This window comes from Pleurodeles waltl, chromosome 7 (assembly GCF_031143425.1).
Source record: "Pleurodeles waltl isolate 20211129_DDA chromosome 7, aPleWal1.hap1.20221129, whole genome shotgun sequence".
NCBI lineage: Eukaryota > Metazoa > Chordata > Amphibia > Caudata > Salamandridae > Pleurodeles > Pleurodeles waltl.
Window position 1 is genome coordinate 160632827 of NC_090446.1, and position 19809 is coordinate 160652635.

Genomic DNA, 19809 nt, shown 5'->3' on the forward strand with positions numbered 1-19809 from the left:
CCAAATGAAACATATGAAAAGGATTATTAGGGCAATTTAACTATGCACGAAAGATGAGCACTTATGGAGAATGCCCAGACTCTTGTTGGACAAACCGTATACTAACAGCACCCAGAAGACACACTGTTTCCACAGAAGCATTGGCCAACTCCTGATTGATCGAACATTGTTCCTTAGAAAATAAGTTTGAAGTTAATTTTTCACAGCGCGCACATACCTTGATACTGATAAGTTATTTTCCCAGATGCTGAGCCAAAAGGGACTCCTGATCGGCTATTCTTTTTATACTTTTTAACAGAAAAGTCACCCAAGCAGTAGCACAGCAATCTTGTCATGGCCCCTTTGATTGCTTTTGAGATAGTACAGTACATCAATTTACGGGAATCCAGGCGTGCGAGCCCCGGTGTCACTGCACCTGCTGCACCAGTGGTTGCCACCTCCCTGCACACAGGATGTGTTCGAGTCCTTCACTTTCTTATGATGGTTATTGCTTGTTTACTTCTACCTTCTTGTGACTGATCAAAAAGATTTCCCCAAAGTGAAACCAACGGCCTCTATTTCTGTACTTGTTAGATCATACCAGTAAATAATATCTTTTTTCAAGACCCCTTGGAGAACACCGAAAATGTGGTGCGGACGGCTGTAGATCTGAAGGCAGACTGTGCAGGAGTGTCCTGAGGGAAGGCAGGTTTTAATGTATTTGTGTCTACTTAATCAGATGGATTTACAAGTGTTTAGAAAGGCAGTGGCCGTTGGTGACTCATTATATATGGAATTCGACTTACTGCACAGTGGAAAGGGAGCGAGGAAACAGTGTGCAGAAGCCAGCAGTGACATTTTTTTGATTTTGTAAAATCAGAATGTGCCTTGCAGTAGCACTGCTCACCATATCACAAACACTTCTTCCTTTGCGCTTCCTGCTTTGGTTATTGGCTATTGCACAAAATTAAGTAGTACTGGTTGCGCTTTGTAACATCTTTATTATGTCCTCTTGGTAGTACTTCGCACACCCTAGTAACATTTTTAATGTTAGCTTTTTAAAATTCTCTTAACCAAGTACTTTTACGTGCTCCTGGACGCTTTCGTGACTTCGGGATTTTCAATGAGGCCTTTCTGCACTTCTGCTAATAGGAAGTTGGATGTTTTGGAGCTGATTCACAATTGTGAATCGCCACTAAGACTGTATTGCTTGGTGTCTGAGGATCCACCAAAGCATTGCGCAACTGATGGCACACAAGCTTGGATTAGGTGGTACATGGTGTTGAGGTTAAGGGCGTGCTGGAGGCTTTTGACATTAGACCAAATGGGATGGAAGCATTTATTAAATGATACAATATGAGCATTGTGGGATACACAGAAACTGAAGATCACACCTTAATTGCAAGCACAACAGTCTGGTTTCCATTGTAGACCTCTTTATTCATAACGATGGTCTCAACAGACAGAAAAGGGTTGCAAAAAATTTTTTCCCCAAGGTTTGATGGCAGCACCTGATTGGGCACATGACAAAATGACAGGTGTTAAAGTAAGACCGTAGAAAGTGGGCAAGACTAGCAGGTCCTTCTGCTGTTCACTATCCGTTAGCAACCCCCCTAATATATGCAGTCACCATTTAGCCCCGGAATGCAATGTTGAGCAGGATCTTCGAGGACCTCCATCTGAAGACCTGCTCTAGAGCACAGCCCATAGATGAGTTGGTGCTTTAGATGGGGACCCCTTTTTGGTGGTTCCATTCTAAAGAAAGCAAATAATCCAAATAAGTCTTGGTCTTCCTCCAAAAGGCACAGTCTACACTGAACTGCCAGGACAAGTCTGTTCTGGACAGGATCTGTGATTACTTCAAGCAGCCCATCCTTTGTTTATGCTCCCTAAATAGGAGGTGTATGATGAGAAGCAGGTTCTGAAGTCCATGTATCATATGCTGCAAGCTACTCCTCACTGATTACTTAAGCAAGGTCAAACCATTTCTGGGAATATTTGTTTCCATTCAGAATGGACCTTTCTTGGAGGTTTGGTCAGGAATGTCCGTTAGATGCTGCCAAGACTGATTTTTCATATGTTTGGTCCCTGTCTATTATGGTACAGACAAGCTAAATATGATAAATGGGAATGCATCTCAAAGTGATTGAGTTCGCTGAGACTAATTCAAGCATTTCATTCATCAGTTTTTGCACTAGGTTTTCAGAATAATGCAACATCTTTCATGGTGGTTGTGTCAACTCCCTTATCCTTTGATCCAAATGCAAAGAGTAAATTATTTTGAATGAGATTCCTTTCATGATCATCTTTGCATACCTTCATGCTTCCTAGGCTTGGCAAGTATTGCATAATACTGAATTCTAGTGTGAGTTTACAGGGAGAGAACCAAGGATTTACTTTCTTCTAATCAACTTTTAGTTACTGATGATGTCATTGATGGGCGGTAGGCTGTTCTGTAGACCACAACTTCATTTCTCACTCTTACCCCTTTCAAAGGTGTGGTGCTATATATATATTTACTGAAAGTCAGCATACACTCCACCAGTGGCAAGGAAATTACCATTGAATTATTCAGGCAGGATACCTGTCAGAGAAAGAGCTGCAGTTTGGCTTAATGGGCTTCCTCATGAGCACTCAGTAAGCACAGCGGTATTGAAGCGTGCTCACAAGGTGAAGGATGATTTGCATAACCATTCTTAAATCAATAGTGCCATTTACTCTCTTTGCTCTCATCCATTTTCTTGCTTGTGGCTGTATCCTCAATCTGGAAATAACAGTGAGCCAAGAATTAGGATTATGTTTATTTAAAGTGTATAGGGACTCTGTTACTCTTAATGCATTGTGCTCTTTTCATGTCCTCACCCTTTACCTACCCTGATCCATTGGTTATGAAGATGGAACTGGTAAAAGCGAATGGTCATTATCTGCATACGCAAGCACGTGTGATAATACTGAAAACCTTTGCAATCCAACATTTGAGAAACTGTTTGTCCTGTTGCTGTGTGTCAAGGTACCCCGCAGACTGGAAACGCAAGAGCCTCCCAGCTAAAAGTTATCATGAATTAAAATGTCAGCCAAAACTGGAAAACATTGGAGTCAGATAATTATTTGTATCTGATAGAGACTTCTAGTTGCAGATTCCTTACCTTAGAATTTCCCACAGGCGTCAGACTGGATCCAGAGATTTTTCTTCGAGCAATACCCTTGTGCATCGGTAGGTGGAGTCAGTCGACTCTGTGGGCATCGTTGGTGTCATAGTCGATGTGATGACGTCAGGAGTAGTGCTTAGACACCGCCTTCGCGCAGTGACGTCAGTTTTTTTTTTTTTCCACACCACGTGCTGATCCCGAGAGAGCTACCCTGGTCTCTTTTTGACCGACTTCAACCGTTTTGTTGAGTTTTCTAGTGAGATATTTGGTGCGTCGAGGATGTCCTCGAAGACCGGTTTCAACCCGTGCAAGGTGTCAACATCAGGGCAGTGCGCGCTCCACGGGCGACTAGAATGCAAAAATCTAACAATTTCAAGCTAACATAATTTATGATTGTGCTGATATGATGTTGTTTAACCTTTTGCATTGCAGAGTTTAATCTTAAAGACTTATGTTCAGCATGCATATAAATACTGTTCACATGTAATGTGCTGCTGCAGGCTTTCAGGGTGTGGTCCCCTTCCAGGGCCTTCTAGAAGCTTTCCCTGCAGCATGCCTGGGTGTGGTTTGTGGGCTGGGCCAAGACTCTATATAAGGGAGCCAGCCCAGCTCCACGTGCTCACTATTCAGAGGTCCCAGTGCAGAGCAGCAGCAACTTCCTGAGCTCCTGTTTCGGTGGCCTACTTTGATCCTCCAGGCCTTGCCCTTTTCACTTAGTTGGTGATCCTTGATCAGGGCGGTGAGACGGAGGTCGGGCTGGACTCCCGATCCCGTTATCGAAGACTCTTCAGTTCTTGGGCCTAATTTTGCGCTATAAACAATTTTACTCTTGTGCGTGTGAAAGTGCGCTTGGCCGTTTCATGGCATTTACATGCTGATACTCGAATCAGCAAGACGCGCAATTCTTTGCTAGTGTGTTAACTCTTGATATTCATTGTGCGCTACCATTTTATGGTATTTACAAGGTGGCATTCGAATCGGCAAGACGCGTGACTCGTTTTCTTGTGCTTTAACCCTTGATATTCATTGTGCGCTACCATTCCTTGGCAGTTACATGGTGGCATTCGAATCGGCAAGACGCGCAATTCTTTTCTTGTGCTTTAACCCTTGATATTCATTGTGCGCTACCATTCCTTGGCAGTTACATGGTGGCATTCGAATCGGCAAGACACGCAATTCTTTTCTTGTGCTTTAATCCTTGAAATTCATTGTGCGCTACCATTCCTTGGCAGTTATATGGTGGTATTCGAATCAGCAAGACGCGCAATTCATTTCTTGTGTGTAATTCATGTTATTCAATGTACGCTACCATTTCCTGACATTCATATGGTGACATTTGAATCGGCAAGCCGCGCGATTCATTTTCTGTGGTTAAAATCACAGTGTTCATTATGCGCTACCATTTTAAGGCATTTACTTGGTGGCTTTCGAGTTGGCAAGACGCGTGATTTATTTCTCGAGTCTAATTTGTGTTATTCATGGTACACAATCATTCTATGGTATTTACAATCTATGTGAAAATCTGCAATGTGCACAATTCATGTTCCGGCAATTTGAGAGAACAAAAAAGCCAGAGTTCTAGATGTAATGTTGTGTGTACTTAATATGTTTCTCAAACACGATTCATATGATGGTTTTAGAAATCATTCAGATGGTTTCCTGATCCTCATGCAAAAGATAATACTTGAATTTGAAAGTTGCATTTAACCTTTCTTGATTCCCTCACAGGTATACAGTCATCTTGAAGCTTAGTCATTTTAAGTCTATGCTTGGGTTGTCCATGTTTTCAGAATGACAATGCTTAGTCATAGCCTAGTATTGATTCATATGATATAATCTTGATATTGTGTGTTTTAACCTTTTTGCCTCCTACAGGTCTCCTTCCCAGCTGTTCCCTTCCTAATCCCCTTTTCCCCACTTGGACTCTCTTAGACTCTGTGACAATTCTAATCAGAATATTGGAGCTGTCATGTGGTGGAGGTGTTGGGAGCGTGCACAGACCCGAGGATCTGGTGAGACTGACAGAATAGTGAGCTCACAAATTATTACCTCCTGGTTTGTGTATGTTCTCAACATGGCCACACTGGACGAGCTAGTCAAGGCTATCACTCAGCTCCAAGCAGAGGTGGTATCATCAAAAGATTTGGCAACTAGCCTAGCTGAGAGAGTGAGTCAGTTACAGGATAAGGTAGAGAAGAAGGAACAAAATCCCGCAGGTGTGTCTTGGTCAGGTCCTTCTTCTCAGACTTCTGGAGGTAATCCGACAAACATTTCCCTCAGTGTTCCTTCAGCCATTCCTTTAGCTCCCCCAGAACGTTTCTCAGGTGACCCCTTGAAAGCGCAATCTCTCCTGGTTCAAGTGGAATTACACTTCACCTGCAGACCACATACTTTCCCCTATGCCCAGTCTAAAGTAGCTTTCTTGTTATCATATCGGTCTGGAGATGCAGCTACCTGGGCTATTCCTCCTGTGCGTAAAGATAGTCCCCTGTTATACAACTGGAGAAATTTTGTTTGCGAGTTTGAGCGAGTTTTTGATCGTAGAACTGTAACACTGTCAGCAGATCGTGAATTATTAGACTTACGACAAGGGAATCAGTGTCATAATTAGCCAACTTTAATCGGCTGGTCGCTGAGACATCCTGGCCTGAAGAAAAACAAGTGGCCTTGTTCTACAAGGGACTCAAAGAGGAGCTAAAAGATATCCTAGCTGAAATCGACCCGCAACCTACAGACTGTCAAGAATTGATAAACCTTGTCTTGAGGCTTGATCATCATTTAACAGAACGAAAAGGAACACGCAAAAAGACTGAAAAATATTATTGGCGTGCTCACGATAATAGAGACTCAAGAACTCTGAAAGAAAGAATGCCGGAACCAATGGAAATTGGAACCATCAGGAGACCTGATGGAGGTGCTTCAGCCAGGGGCTTCCACATCCGAACCCCTTTTGCCGTTCAATGAAGCCCTCACCGATGTCCTTTTGGGTACTTGGTCCAAACCCAACACAGGGGCTCCTGTGAATAGGACTAATGCACGCTGCCATCAGCCCACTCTGAACGACCCTAAATTCCTGTTCCAACACCCCACGCCTGAGAGTCTTGTCATTCAGGCTTCCTCTTCTTCAGGCGCATTCCCTTCCGCACCACTCGGATAGGGAATCAAAAAGGCTGGAACAATTTGGTAAGAAGTTGTTTTCTTCCTCCAGTCTCGTGCTGCGGTCTGTGAACACTGCATGCCTTTTGGGATGCTATACCCACTCTTTGTGGGATACGGGTCTTCAAGTCCTGCCGCAGATACTGGAGGAGGCATGTGCGGTCATCTCCCAAGCTGTCAACAATGGGAGAGATGCGGCGAAGTTCACAATCCGTTGTGGGCTGGACACGACCGACTCTCTGGGCAGATCGCTTGCTACAATGGTGGCCTTGAGACACCACGCCTGGTTGCGTACTTCTGGTTTTTCTGGAGATGTCCAACAGTCCCTCATGGACATACCCTTTGATGGCTCCCGTCTCTTCGGAGACAAAGCGGACTTGGCCTTGGAGAGATTCAAGGATTCTCGGGCTACTGCTCGGTCCCTTGGTCTTTCCTCTGCCCCTCGCCTCCTGCGGTCTGCTTTTCGCCCCTTTAGTGGCCATGGAAGGGGCTCCCTGTAGCGTCCTCAGCCCAGCCACAGTGCCACCCATGCTGTCCAGCCGTTGTGTGACTGGGGATGCGGAATCCCGCGTGGGACGGGGAACCAGAGGTCTACCCAGTCCACCTTTGCCCCCGCTGCAGCCTCCAAACCCTCTCAGTACGTCCCCTCACTCCCATCCAGTTGGCGGCAGGATTCACCATCAACTGCCTGACTGCGAATCCATCACTATGGTCAGGTGGGTTTTGCAGATCGTTTGAAAGGGCTACTCCCTACCTGTCGAATCTGCTCCACCAGCCATGCCTCCATCCCTCGGTCACCTCCCAGAGGATTATTTGGCTCTTCTCTCCCAGGAAGTCACAGCTCTCTTGGCCAAGGGAGCTATAGAGAAGGTCCCTGTGTGCTCGAAGTAGGTCGTGGATGTTATTCCCGCTACTTTCTGGTGCTGAAAAAGGACGAGAGCTTTCCTATACTTGACCTTCAGGATCTAAACTACTTCCTCAAGAAGGAGAAATTCAAAATGCTCACCCTGGCTCAGGTTCGGTCTGCCTTGGACCCAGGAGACTGGATAGTAGCGTTGGACTTGCAGTGTGCTTCTCTCCACATTCCCATCCTGTCTGCCCACAGACGTTACCTGCGATTTGTGGTAGGTCACAAGCACTATTAGTTTACAGTGCTCCCCTTCTGCATAATCAGCGCCCCTAGGGTGTTTACGAAAGTGATGGCGGTGGTTGCACTTCATCTGCGCCGGTTAGGCGTTTCAGTCTTCCCAGACATCGATGACTTTTGAAGGCGGACTTGCCCCAGAAATTCATCTCCCACCTTCAGACTACGGCGAGCATTTAGCACACGTTGGGGTTTACTATCAACTTACCAAAGTCACACCGACTCCCTCTCAGATGCTCCCTTTCATCAAAGCTGGTCTGAACATAGTCTCTGAGAATGATGCACCAACAAATCTGTTGATCCCCTCTCTGCCCCTCTATCCGAGGTTCTTCTGTTAATTCTTTCTTTGGCCCAGCAGGGCTCCGCTTTGGGCAACCTTAATGGGTATTTATCTGCCATTTCGGCCTTCCTTAGGTTACCTGATCAGCCCTCACTTTTTAAAAAGGCCTCACCCATTTATTTCCTCCCACTCCATTTATCATGCCTCAGTGGGACCTCAATCTTGTCCTTACTTATTTAATGTGTACTCCCTTTGAGCCGATGCGCAATTGCCCCTTACAGCTCCTCACCTTCAAAACTGTCTTTCTTGTTGCCATCACCTCTGCTCGCAGGGTGAGTGAGCTTCAAGCCCTTTTGTGTAAACCTCCATACTTGTCTGTGCACCCTGACAAAGTGGCATTGCGCACTAAAGCTTCCTTCCTTCCAAAGGTGGTTCCGCCTTTTCATGTAGGCCAGTCCATCAACCTGCCTAATTTCTATGCACCCCCACATCCTTCTCATGAAGAGGAGACTCCACGGTCTGGACCCAAAAAGAGCGTTGACGTTGTATCTTAATCGATTTCCGGGTGGATGATCAACTCTTTGTTGGGTATGTGGGTGTGAAAAAAGGGAAGGCGGTGCAAAAACGTACCATCTCTTGATGGGTACTTTTTTGCATCAAAATGTGCTACGCTTTGGCCAACAAGCAACCCCCTGAGGGCTTGTGTGCTCATTTCACCAGAGCAACTGCTGCTTCTGCTGTGTTAGCACACAGAGTTCCTGTCGTGGATATCTGTCAGGCACCTACATGGGCATCCCTACACACGTTTGCTCAACACTACTGCCTGGACATTCAGGTCCGTCAGGATGGTCGTTCGGTCTTGCAGGACTTCCTAGTATGACCTTGGTTCGCAGCTCACATCCGAGGATGGCATTGCTTGGGTATCTATTCTATGGTAAGGAATTTGCAACTAGAAGTCTCTGTCAGATGTACAAGTTAGTTACCTTCGGTAACAAAATATCTGGTAGAGTCATATTCTAGTTGCAGATTCCTTACAGCCCACCTATCCTCCCCGCTTGCAAACTGATTTCTAGGGACATTGATTCCCCCTTCAAGTCCTTAATTCTGGCGCACCAATCTCAGTGTTCTTAGCACCCCCGCACTTTGGCGTGATGTCACTGCACGAAGGCGGCGTCTATGTACTACTCCCAACGTCATCACGGCGACTATGATGCCAACGACGCCCACGGAGTCGACCGATGTCAGCTACAGACATGCAAGGGTATTGCTCAAAGGAAAGTCTCCGGATCCAGTCTGATGCCTAGGGGAAATTCTACGGTAAGGAATCTGCAACTAGAATATGTCTTTACCAGATATTTTGTTACCGAAGGTAAGTAATTTGTACTTTGTGTAGGGCGTTGCAGGAAATCATCCTTTTCTGCCTGGTCCCCCCAAATATTTCTCCTTTTGCAGAACCCTATATTTATGCTGATATTAGACCTCTGTGCACTTTAACCATGCAAATCAGAAGTTAAGTGCCTGTGGTCCCTCTTTAAACATGATAGAATTGGCATATACCTAACTGGTATACGTAACTTACCTATATGTCCATAGTATGTGGTACAAAATTTACTCATGGCCTGTAAGTTAAATGTCACAAGTGGAGTGCAGGACCTATTGGGCCATCCACTATAGTGACAGTGTAAGACTTAGGTGGTCATTACAACCCTGGCGGTCGGTGTTAAAGCGGCGGTAAGACTGCCAACAGGCCGGCGGTAAAAAAATTGCAATTGCGACCGTGGCGGAAACCGCCAACAAAGACAGCCACTTTAACACTCCGACCGCCACGGCGGTACAAACAAACAGCACGGCGGTCACCGCCAACAGACAGGCGGGAGACAATGTACCGCCCAAACTATTATGACAGGCCAATCCGCCACCTTTTCCGGGGCGGATTCAACGCGGATAAAAACACTGCGGAAACAGGAATTTCGAAGGGAAAACGTTCACCTCTACACACCCCATGAGGAACGAGGACACCATGGACCCGGAACTCCAAATTCTACCTGCAATAGTCTTCCTGCTCCTCTACCAGGAGCACGAACGCCGACGGCGAAGACCACGGTGAGTACTGCACCTATGACACAGGGGAGGGGGGAGGCAAAAAACAGGGACATACACATGCAACACCCCCACCCTCACCCACTACAACACACACAATAATGCATATCAATACATCACAGTTACACCCCCCAAACTCCCCGGAAGAATGCAAAGACAATAGAAAATTAGTGTAACCATTGTAATATATTAAAAACAAGTAGGCATAAATATATATACACCATGTACATAATATATACCAAGCATAGTAGTCCAAGTAGTGCACTAAGAAAGTCTGTGGAACACTGGGACCACACGGTATGGGCGAGGCCCACACAAGATCCCCGACAATGACGGAGAGAACACTGCAGGGGCATCAGATACCAATAAAACAGGCACCTCAGGGGGAGGGAAAGGGGGGGCACCTCAGCCGCTTGAGTGCACAACGCCAAATCCACAAGGGGGGCCACATGCCTACTGTTCCATCCTGGGGAGTGCAAAGCCAAAGTCTCTCAAGTCTCTACAATGGCTGGGTTGCCCACTGTTACATCCTGGGAAGTGCAAAGCTACAGTCTCACAAGTCTATACAGTGGGTGGGTTGCCCACTGTTCCATCCCGGGGATTGCAAAGCCACAGTCTCTCAAGTCTCTACAGTGGGTGGGTTGCCCACTGTTCCAACCTAGGGAGTGGAAAGCCACAGTCTCACAAGTCTATACAGTGGGTGGGTTGCCCACTGTTCCATCCTGGGGAGTGCAAAGCCACAGTCTCACAAGTCTATACAGGGTGTGGGTTGCCCACTGTTCCATCCTGGGGAGTGCAAAGGCACAGTCTCACAAGTAGATGACAGTCTCCACTGGTTCTGGAGGGGGCATGGTGCCCAGAGTGCTTCATCCTGTTAAGGACAGAGGTAGTGGATGACAGTCTCCACTGGTTCTGGAGGGGGCATGGTGCCCAGAGTGCATCATTCACCCTGTGACGGACTCAGTTGCGTCAGTGCCCCTGCCGCTCATGGGCTAGTGGTGCTTGAGATGGCGGTGCCCTGTTCATCGGTGTTTGAGATGGCGGTGCACTGTTCATCGGTGTTTGAGATGGCGGTGCCTTGTTCAGCGGTGCTTGAGATGGTGGTGCCCTGTTAAGCGGTGCTTGAGATGGCGATGCCCTGTTCAGCGGTGCTTGAGATGGTGGTCTCCATTGCAGGGTCTCAGCTGCTGGCGGTCCTTCATGGCCCAGCGGGGCTGGTGCTGGCGGGGGCCTCCTGGGCAGCTGGGCTGTTGCTGACGGGTGGCCTCCTGGGCAGCTGGGCTGGTGCTGGTGCTGGCGGTGGCCTCCTGGGCAGCTGAGCTGGTGCTGGTGGTGGCCTTCTGGGCAGCTGGGCTGGTGCTGGCGGTGGCCTCCTGGGCAGCTGGGCTGATGGCGGTCTTCTCCGCCGTGCTGCCCTTCCCAGACTTGCCGGGTTTCTTGTGCCCCTTCCCCACCTTGGAAGGTGTCACAGCTGACTCCACACTCCCAACTGGACCCCTGGGAGCAGCCTTGGTGTCTGGAGTCTTCCCCCTCTCCCGCCGGGCACTGGCCAACTTCTGATGCTTCACAGGTGGGGGACTGTCTATGCTGTGGCTCCGTGCCACACTGGCTGCCCTGGTGGCCGGTGCACTCCAGATTCTGGTGACTACAGGCACCACTGGTCCGGGAGATGTTGTGGCTGAGGTGCTAGTTCGGGACCTATGAGACGGCCGGGTCGGGGGAGGTGTGGGAAAGAGGTCAAGGTTGGACAGGAAAAGTTTTTGGGACAAACTGGGACGGGTAGCTGGAGGGGGTTTGGGAGTGGAGGAAGAGGTGGTGGTTGTAGGAGGTGTACGTTTGGTGACTTTGGGTGAAGGTGCATGCGCTGGAGGCTGTCGTGAGGTGGATGACTGTTGGGTGGGTGTGTGCCTGCGTTTGTGTATCTTCGGAGGGGTTGTCACAGACACACTGGGAGAGGACACAGGGGACGTGTGAATGGTAGTGGGGGTGGTGACTGCACGTGAGCGGGGTATGGTGGTGGGTATGCTGGAGAGGGACGTAGTGGCTGTAGAGGTATTGCATGCAGGTGTGAGTGTAGACGAGACTGGGAGGGAAGAGGGAGACGAGGAGGAGGGGGACACAGTGGAGGCAGTGGATGTTGCTCTGTCTGCATGTGTGTGATGCTTGCGGGAGTGCCTGTGGGATGTGTGGTGCTTATGTTTGCCTGAGCTACCCTTGGGTGTTGACGTGTGTGCATGTTGGTCTGTAGGTGTGCTTGGGATAGGCTGAGGTACAGGGGATTGGGTCGGGGTGGAGAAATTTGGAGGGGGGAGGCTAGAGACAGGGACAATGGCTACCATCAGTGCTGAGGCCAGAGTCTGAAAAGCTCGCTGAAGGGCCGCCTGACCAGAATGAATGCCCTCCAGGAATGCATTGGTTTGTTGCAACTGCCTCTCTACACCCTGGATGGCATTCAAAATGGTAGACTGCCCAACAGTGAGGGACCTGAGGAGATCAATGGCCTCCTCACTGAGGGCAGCAGGGGTGACTGGGGCAGGGCCTGAGGTGCCTGGGGCGAAGGTGATGCCCACCCTCCTGGGTGAGCGGGCACGGAGCAAAGGCTGAGGGGCTGCTGGGAGGGTGGTGCTGGTAGGGGGGGTGGCGGCTGTACCTGTAGATGCGGGGGGCATAGATGTTGCCGCCACCACAAGGGAGCTCCCATCAGAGGACGAGTCTGTGTCGCTGGTGTCAGCTCCTGTCCCCGCGGTGGAACTCCCCTCGCCCTCCATCCCACTGGTGAATTCAGACTCCGTAGTGTCGCCCTCCTGGGCCATGTGGGATGCAGCTCCCTCGTGCGCCGGTGCCACTGCTCCTCCGTCTGATGATGCTAATGCACACAAGAACAGGCAGACCACAAAAAGGGGGGGGAAGACAGAAGAAAGACATGTTGAGTGCATGCATTACCGCTACTGTTGGCGGACACGACAGACACAGAAGCCCCCTGCACTACGCCGCACTCTTGGGCTCCACTGTTCAATTTCTGGGAAATGGCCTACAAGGCTATGGACGACATCTGCACACATAGATGACACAGGGGCATGACTAGGTGTACTTCCCACTCTACAGAGGTGGGCTGGGGTGCCACATGGCCTGCCTTACGGAGGGGTCTTGCCTACAGAACTCGCCCTGGCCTAGGGAAACCCACAGCCCACCTCCCCCACCCAGACACCTCCACTGCACGCAAAGTCCGCAGAATGAGAGTGCACTCACCCCCTTGTGGCTGCTGTGATGCCCTCAGGCACCCATCCAACTCTGGGTAGGCCACCGCCAGGATCCTGAACATCAGGGGGGTCAGGGTGCGACGGGCACCCCTCCCACGTTGGGAGGCCATCCCCAGCTGAGCCCCTGCCGTCTTCTTGCTCCAGCGGCGAATGTCCTCCCATCTTTTCTGACAGTGGGTGCTCCGTCTGTGGTAGACCCCCAGGGTCCGGACGTCCTTGGCGATGGCACGGCAAATATCTTTCTTCTGGTGGGCGCTGACCTACATGAAATGTACAGGGGAAAAAGAGAAGTTATTACCAACTGCACCGTCGGAGTGATTGGCCCCCATCCCTACCCTTGCCATGTGGCACATGCATTCACCCTCTTTCATGCAAGCAGCACTCCCCCCCCTTCCTTCTTACATCCAGCCCTCTCCACACAGGCATAGCCCATACAACATGCTCCCTGTGTACTTAGCTGTTTGTCTGGAGGACCGTAGAGTAGCGTGTACTGGGGGAGGACCCCATCCACAAGCTTCTCCAACTCCTCTGATGTGAAGGCAGGGGCCCTTTCCCCAGACACTCGAGCCATTGTCTCTTCCAGACCGAGGTCACAGCAGCACTTGCAGTGTAGGTCCTCTCCTGTCGAAGATCGGGTATCGAGTGATTGAACAGATAGAAAATGGCAGTCACGTCCGCGGCGGTGCGTACCGTCACCGCCGGCTTACATCGCCATTGGCTCCAAGGGCCCATAGGGACCAATGTTAACCAATGCAGCTTTGCGCCGCAGTCTTCGGCCGCCTACCGCGACGGTGTACAACGCCAGTGCAGTTACCTCACATCCCATTGTCCCACTTTACAGGTCAGGCAGCCGCCATTTCAGGGGCCCACATGGCTTCATTTCCAACTGCGTCACACATACCTAGGCCTAGACTCAACACACATACAGGCCACCTTTTGTGTATGATTGGTGTTTTGTGTAAACTGTGGGTACGTACCTCTGAGTTGTTTGACTCTGTGCTCGCTGTTGTCCTTCATAGGCACCGTCCGCTGGGACATGTGAGGAGATGGCGGCATCCTCCGGTGTACCGATCGTTGGTGGACCTGTCTGTCGACAATGGAGGAGCGACATTTGATTATCACATACAGGCTTGACCGTGCCACAATCCAGGAACTGTGTACCCAGTTGGAGCCAGACCTGATGTCCGCAATCCGCCATCCCACAGGAATCCCCCCTCAAGTGCAGGTGCTGTCAGTGCTCCATTTCCTTGCAAGTGGGTCATTTCAAACAACAGTGGCCATAGCATCAGGGATGTCCCAGCCTATGTTTTCCAACATATTGTCCAGAGTGTTGTCTGCCCTTCTGAAACACATGCGGAGCTACATCGTTTTCCCTCAGGTGGAGGATTTGCCTACAGTGAAAGGGGATTTCTATGGCCTGGGACACATCCCCGACATCATAGGTGCCATTGATGGGACCCATGTGGCTTTGGTACCCCCCCACAGGAGTGAACAGGTGTACAGAAACCGGAAGAGTTATCATTCTATGAATGTACAGATGGTATGTTTGGCAGACCAGTACATCTCCCATGTGAATGCCAAGTTCTCTGGCTCAGTGCATGACGCCTACATCCTACGGAATAGCAGCATCCCTTATGTGATGGGTCAACTCCAGAGGCACAGTGTGTGGCTATTAGGTGAGCACCTGGAAGCAAGTCAGTGGGATTGGTTGTCTGGGTCTGGGGATATCCCTCCAGGTTAGTGCACGTCTAACAGTTGTCCCTCACCATTTGCAGGTGACTCTGGTTACCCCAACCTGTCATGGCTCCTGACCCCAGAGAGAAATCCCAGGACAAGGGCAGAGGAACGCTACAATGAGGCCCATGGGCGAACTAGGAGGGTGATCGTGCGGACCTTCGGCCTCCTGAAGGCCAGATTCAGGTGCCTCCATATGACAGGTGGATCCCTATTCTACTCACTGCTGTATGCTTCATAACTTGGCTTTGCGACGACAGGTGCCTTTTCTGCAGGAGGATGGTCCAGATGGCGGTGTTGTTGCAGATGTGGAGCCTGTGGACAGTGAAGACGAGGAAGCAGAGGAAGAAGACATGCACAACAGGGACTCCATGATCCAGCAATATTTCCAGTGAGACACAGGTAAGAGTACAGACCTGCCTACTACATGTACTTTAATACTACTACCTCTCTACTGTGTGTCTTTTTCACCCAGTGTATGGTCACTGAGTTGTCACTTTCCCTTACGATTTCACAGATGTGGGTCCCACTGGACTAGAGCTGTGTGACATAGGTATATTGACATTAAACTTGAAAGAGCATTTTGTCACTGTAATTGCTAATACATTATTTCGAAATCACAGACAGACTCCAGATTTTTTGGTGCTTTAAGGGTGTTTATTTAAGTGCTCAATATTGGAGGGGGTAGTGAAATGGTGAGGGGTGATGGCGGAGGAATGTCCATGGCAGAGTCCAGTCTATTAGTCTCACAGGTGCATTGCCCAAATGGGCATAGGAATTGGAGCTGAGGCAGTTTAAGTATGGACAGGGTGACAAAGTGGGACAGTAGGATGACAATCAGGGTGGTCTCATTTCTTGGCGGGGTCTTGGCATCGTGCTCTGTCTTTGTCCTGGATCTCCGGGACCGTTTGCGGGGTGGTTCTCCCTCTGCAGGGGGTGGGGTGCTAGTGTGGTGGTCCTGTGGCGGTGCCTCCTGTCCACTAGCGCCGGCGGAGGTGGTGGGCAGTTCATCGTCCATGCTAGTGTCAGGGGCCCCTTGTAGTGCCACAGTGTCCCTCCTGGTGTTGAGTACTTCCTTCAGCACCCCTACGATGGTGCCCAGGGTGGAGCTTATGATTCTGAGTTCCTCCCTGAAGCCCATATACCGTTCCTCCTGCAGCCGCTGGGTCTCCTGAAACTTGGCCAGTACCGTTGCCATCGTCTCCCAGTTCCCCTGTGTTCCTGGGCCTCTGTCCCCTGGACCGTGTGCCCACTGCCACTGCCCCCAGGTCCCTGTTGTTGTTGGGGTGGTGGGTTATCCTGGGTTCCCTGTAGTGGTGGACACACTGCTGATTGACGTGTCCTGGGGACGGAGGTATGGGCCCGCGGGGTGGGTGCTGTGCTGGTGTTTCCAGAGGGTGGAAGCTCTGTAGTGGCCTGTGACTGTGTGATGAGAACCGACTGTCCTGAGGTCCCCGATGGGCCGGGCTGGTCATCTAGAACCAGTTGGACAGAGGTGCTGTCATCACTGTGGGCCTCTTCTGTTGGTGGTGTGGACATGTGTGGACCCTCCTGTCCAGTGACGTTGGGTAGGGGTCCTGCAGGGGTATAAAAGGATGGTTTTTACATCTGTGTGTGTCATGGTGTGCAATGGGTGGGTGACCGTGTACCCCAGTGTTTGCATTCCTGTGTGGGACCTTGCGTAAAGATGGTTTAGGGGGTTGTATTGATTTTGGGACATATGTGAGGAGTTGGGGTGCTGAGGGTGAGGGTAGGGGTATGTGATAGCATGCAGGTAGGGTAGGGGTTGTAATAGTTAAGATTTGTCTTACCCAAGTCCATTCCTCCACCTACACCTGTGAGGCCCTCAGGATGCAGAATCGCCAAGACCTGCTCCTCCCATGTTGTTAGTTGTTAGTTGTGGGTGAGGAGGTGGGGGTCCGCCGCCAGTCCTCTGAACCGCCAGGTGGTGTCTTGAGACCACAGAACGCACCTTTCCCCATAGGTCGTTCCACCGCTTCCTGATGTCCTCCCGATTTCTTGGGTGCTGTCCCACTGCGTTGACCCTGTCCACTATTCTTCGCCATAGCTCCATCTTCCTTGCAATTGAGGTGTGCTGCACCTGTGCTCCGAATAGCTGTGGCTCTACCCGGACGATTTCCTCCACCATGACCCTGAACTCCTCCTCCGAGAACCTGGAGTGTCTTTGCTGTGCCATGGGGTGGTGTAGGTGATGTGTGGGGTGGTGTGTGTGGTGATATGTGGGGTGATATGTAGTGGTGTGTTGTGTGAGGTGCGTGGAAGTTCTGTGGGTGATGGTGTTGTGTGCCTGTGGATGCTTTTGTTCTTGCTGGTGCTCTCTCTCTGGCCTTCTTTCGGAATTTTTTGTTGTGGGGGTTTGTGACTGATGTGGGTGTGTGTTTTATATTGTATTGGGTGTGTGTTAGTGGTGTGTGTATGTGTATCAAGTGTGTGTATTTCGAATTGTCCAATGTGGCTGTGTTTTGTAAGTGTGTGTATTTTGAGCGCGGCGGTGTGTACCGCCAATGGAACACCGCGGTTGAAAGACCACCACGTGGATTCGTGTGTCTTGATAGTGTGGGCGTATTTCTGTTGGCGTGACGGTGGAGGATTTGTTTTCGCCAGTTTATCACTGACCTTTGGTGTGGCGGACTTGTGTGGGTGTCTGAATTTTGGCGGATTCCGACATGTTGGCCATAATAGCTGTGGCGGAATTCCGCGGCCGCGGCGGTGTGTTGGCAGTCTTCTGCACGACGGTAAGCGGCTTTTATCGCCAATGTTGTAATGAGGGCCTTAGTCTTAGGCCTAACATTGTAGCCTGACTGTGTCAGTTTAGACACTGTAATTCAACCTGTCAAATCAAACACCTTTGGCGGCTCAAACCTCCCTTACAAATATTAATAAATCACCCCTATTTAAGTCTTGTAATCCACAAGGCAGGGTGCATAGTATTTAAAAGTAGGAAAAATAATGTTACTATGTCCTTACCACGACTAGCACCCAAAAGCTATTTTTCATTGTGGCAGTCATAGTCATAGCTGTTCTATGTTGAAAACCAGAGTACACATTAGAAATCCTAATACTGTGTCTCAGGAATGGGACTGGCTAGAAAAATAATTAAACAACTATTTTTAATAGTTATTAAAAATCAAATTCAGTGATGAAGTCTAAAATTTGTTAAATAAATAGTAAGGAAAAATAGCATTTAGGAAGTTACCTTTTCCCTGCAGGAAGATCCTGAAAGCTGAATTTGCATTCCTCTTTCACTTCTGTTGTCCAGTAATTAGCACCTGAATAGGTATGGAAAAGGTGCAAAATGCTTCCTAGGACTCATTTTAGGTTGATCTGAGAGGGCAGAGATGACTCCTCTGAACCTGACAGAATAATCAGGGTGGGTCTGTGAGCATCCTTTTTGACATTACACTTTCAACTCTTGCTTGAATGTCAAATCCTGCTTGACTGATCTACTAGGTTTACATATAACACTAGGTAGGGAGGACAACTACCTGATTGCTGGAAAATCCTGCTTTGTTTTGGCAGACGACTTCTGTCTATGGGTTTATTGTGGTTACAGTGACTGCCCCAAACTGGATGTTGGTGTTAGATGTGGGAGTACACTAGGGGTACCTCAGTACACCCTACAAACACACACTCAGCCATCAGAGCCAAAGTTTAGTGTCACCAAAGACTTCTGTCATCTTGAAAGTGGCCAGTGTGGCTAGGGCTGTCCCCAAGAACTATTACCCATTGGTTAGGGCATGCGCACATGCCATTTCCAGTCACCCACTTCAGAACACTACTGGACCTGTGGGAGATCGTAAGAAGAACCTGTTGTCTGAGATCTGAGAAGAGCCCTAAAGGACTGGGTCTTCTATACCTCCAGTAGCCAGGACAATGAATTGGAAACCAATGCTCATAAGACTAACCACTTCTTCAAGCTACAATGATACAGCAGGCTACAAGAGGCCTTTACTGCAACTGCCAAGTTGACCAGTGGCACTGAAACTGGGCTGGACCTTACTGTTGCTTCTGCCTGCCACCCTGTCAGTCTCAAAATGTCCCCACTGAGGTCCCATGGGTCATTAGACGTGTACTCCTGTGGTAGTGTGGGACTTGAAATACTAAAGTCAGAACTTAAAATCTTTGAGCAGGGCACACCTGGGTTGGGTATCTGACGCTTGCTACATCAAAGTCAGCACCAGATTGTACCTCAATCTCGGTCTGCGGAGACATTGACTATCGTTGGCACTTTGATTATTCACTATTATTACTTAAAAAGTTAAAAACATATTTCTTCAGATCCCCCTATTGGATTTTTGGATTTTGGTGTAATTTTGTTTACTAAATTTTGCTCTATTTTTTAATTCAGTTTGGGATTTTTATTATTCTGCTTTTCAAATGTATTACTGTTTTTAGTACTGCATAAATATTTTACACAGTCCCCTAAGTTTAATCTGTCTCCTCTTGGCCATTAGTGCCAGGGGGTTGAGCTTAATTCAATTTAGAGACTTAGAGGTTTCACCCTGGCATAGGTTATGGTTATTCCTTGAGGTGAGAAGTCACCCTTCCAAAATATTAATCCAATTTCCTAGATCTCTGGAATGAATATGTTTCCCTGAATCTCTAAAAGTTTCCAATTTTCTATGTGTTGCCTGCTCCTAGGGAGGCTGCAGGACCTTCCAAGATTTCTCAGGCTTCCCCAGTGCTCCTGGATGCTAAAATGTCAATCAGAATGGTCTGAACACAGAGAACAACACTGGTTCGGTTGAAGGCTAGCCAGTCAGATTTGGAAAGACAGCAGGTTACTTCAACAGTTATGGATGACCAGATATTGATAAAGTAGCTCTGGGTTTAGACCATTCAGATTGCCCGCAGAGCTGCCATTCAAAATGCATTTGTTCGCATTCCGACCACATCTAGCTTGGAATATCAGTAAACATTATGATAATTTTTTCCTCTGTTATTTATAAGCAGAAATCACAGTTGGAGTGGGTCTTTAGCTTCTAA

General features: G+C 49.0%; 1 protein-coding gene across 2 annotated transcripts in view; it reads left to right on the top strand.

Annotated features, from left to right (window-relative positions):
• The window catches only part of PREX1 (phosphatidylinositol-3,4,5-trisphosphate dependent Rac exchange factor 1), a 718002-nt gene that overhangs the window by 332346 nt on the left and 365847 nt on the right, over nucleotides 1-19809 (top strand). The gene's annotated exons all lie outside the window — the stretch shown is intronic.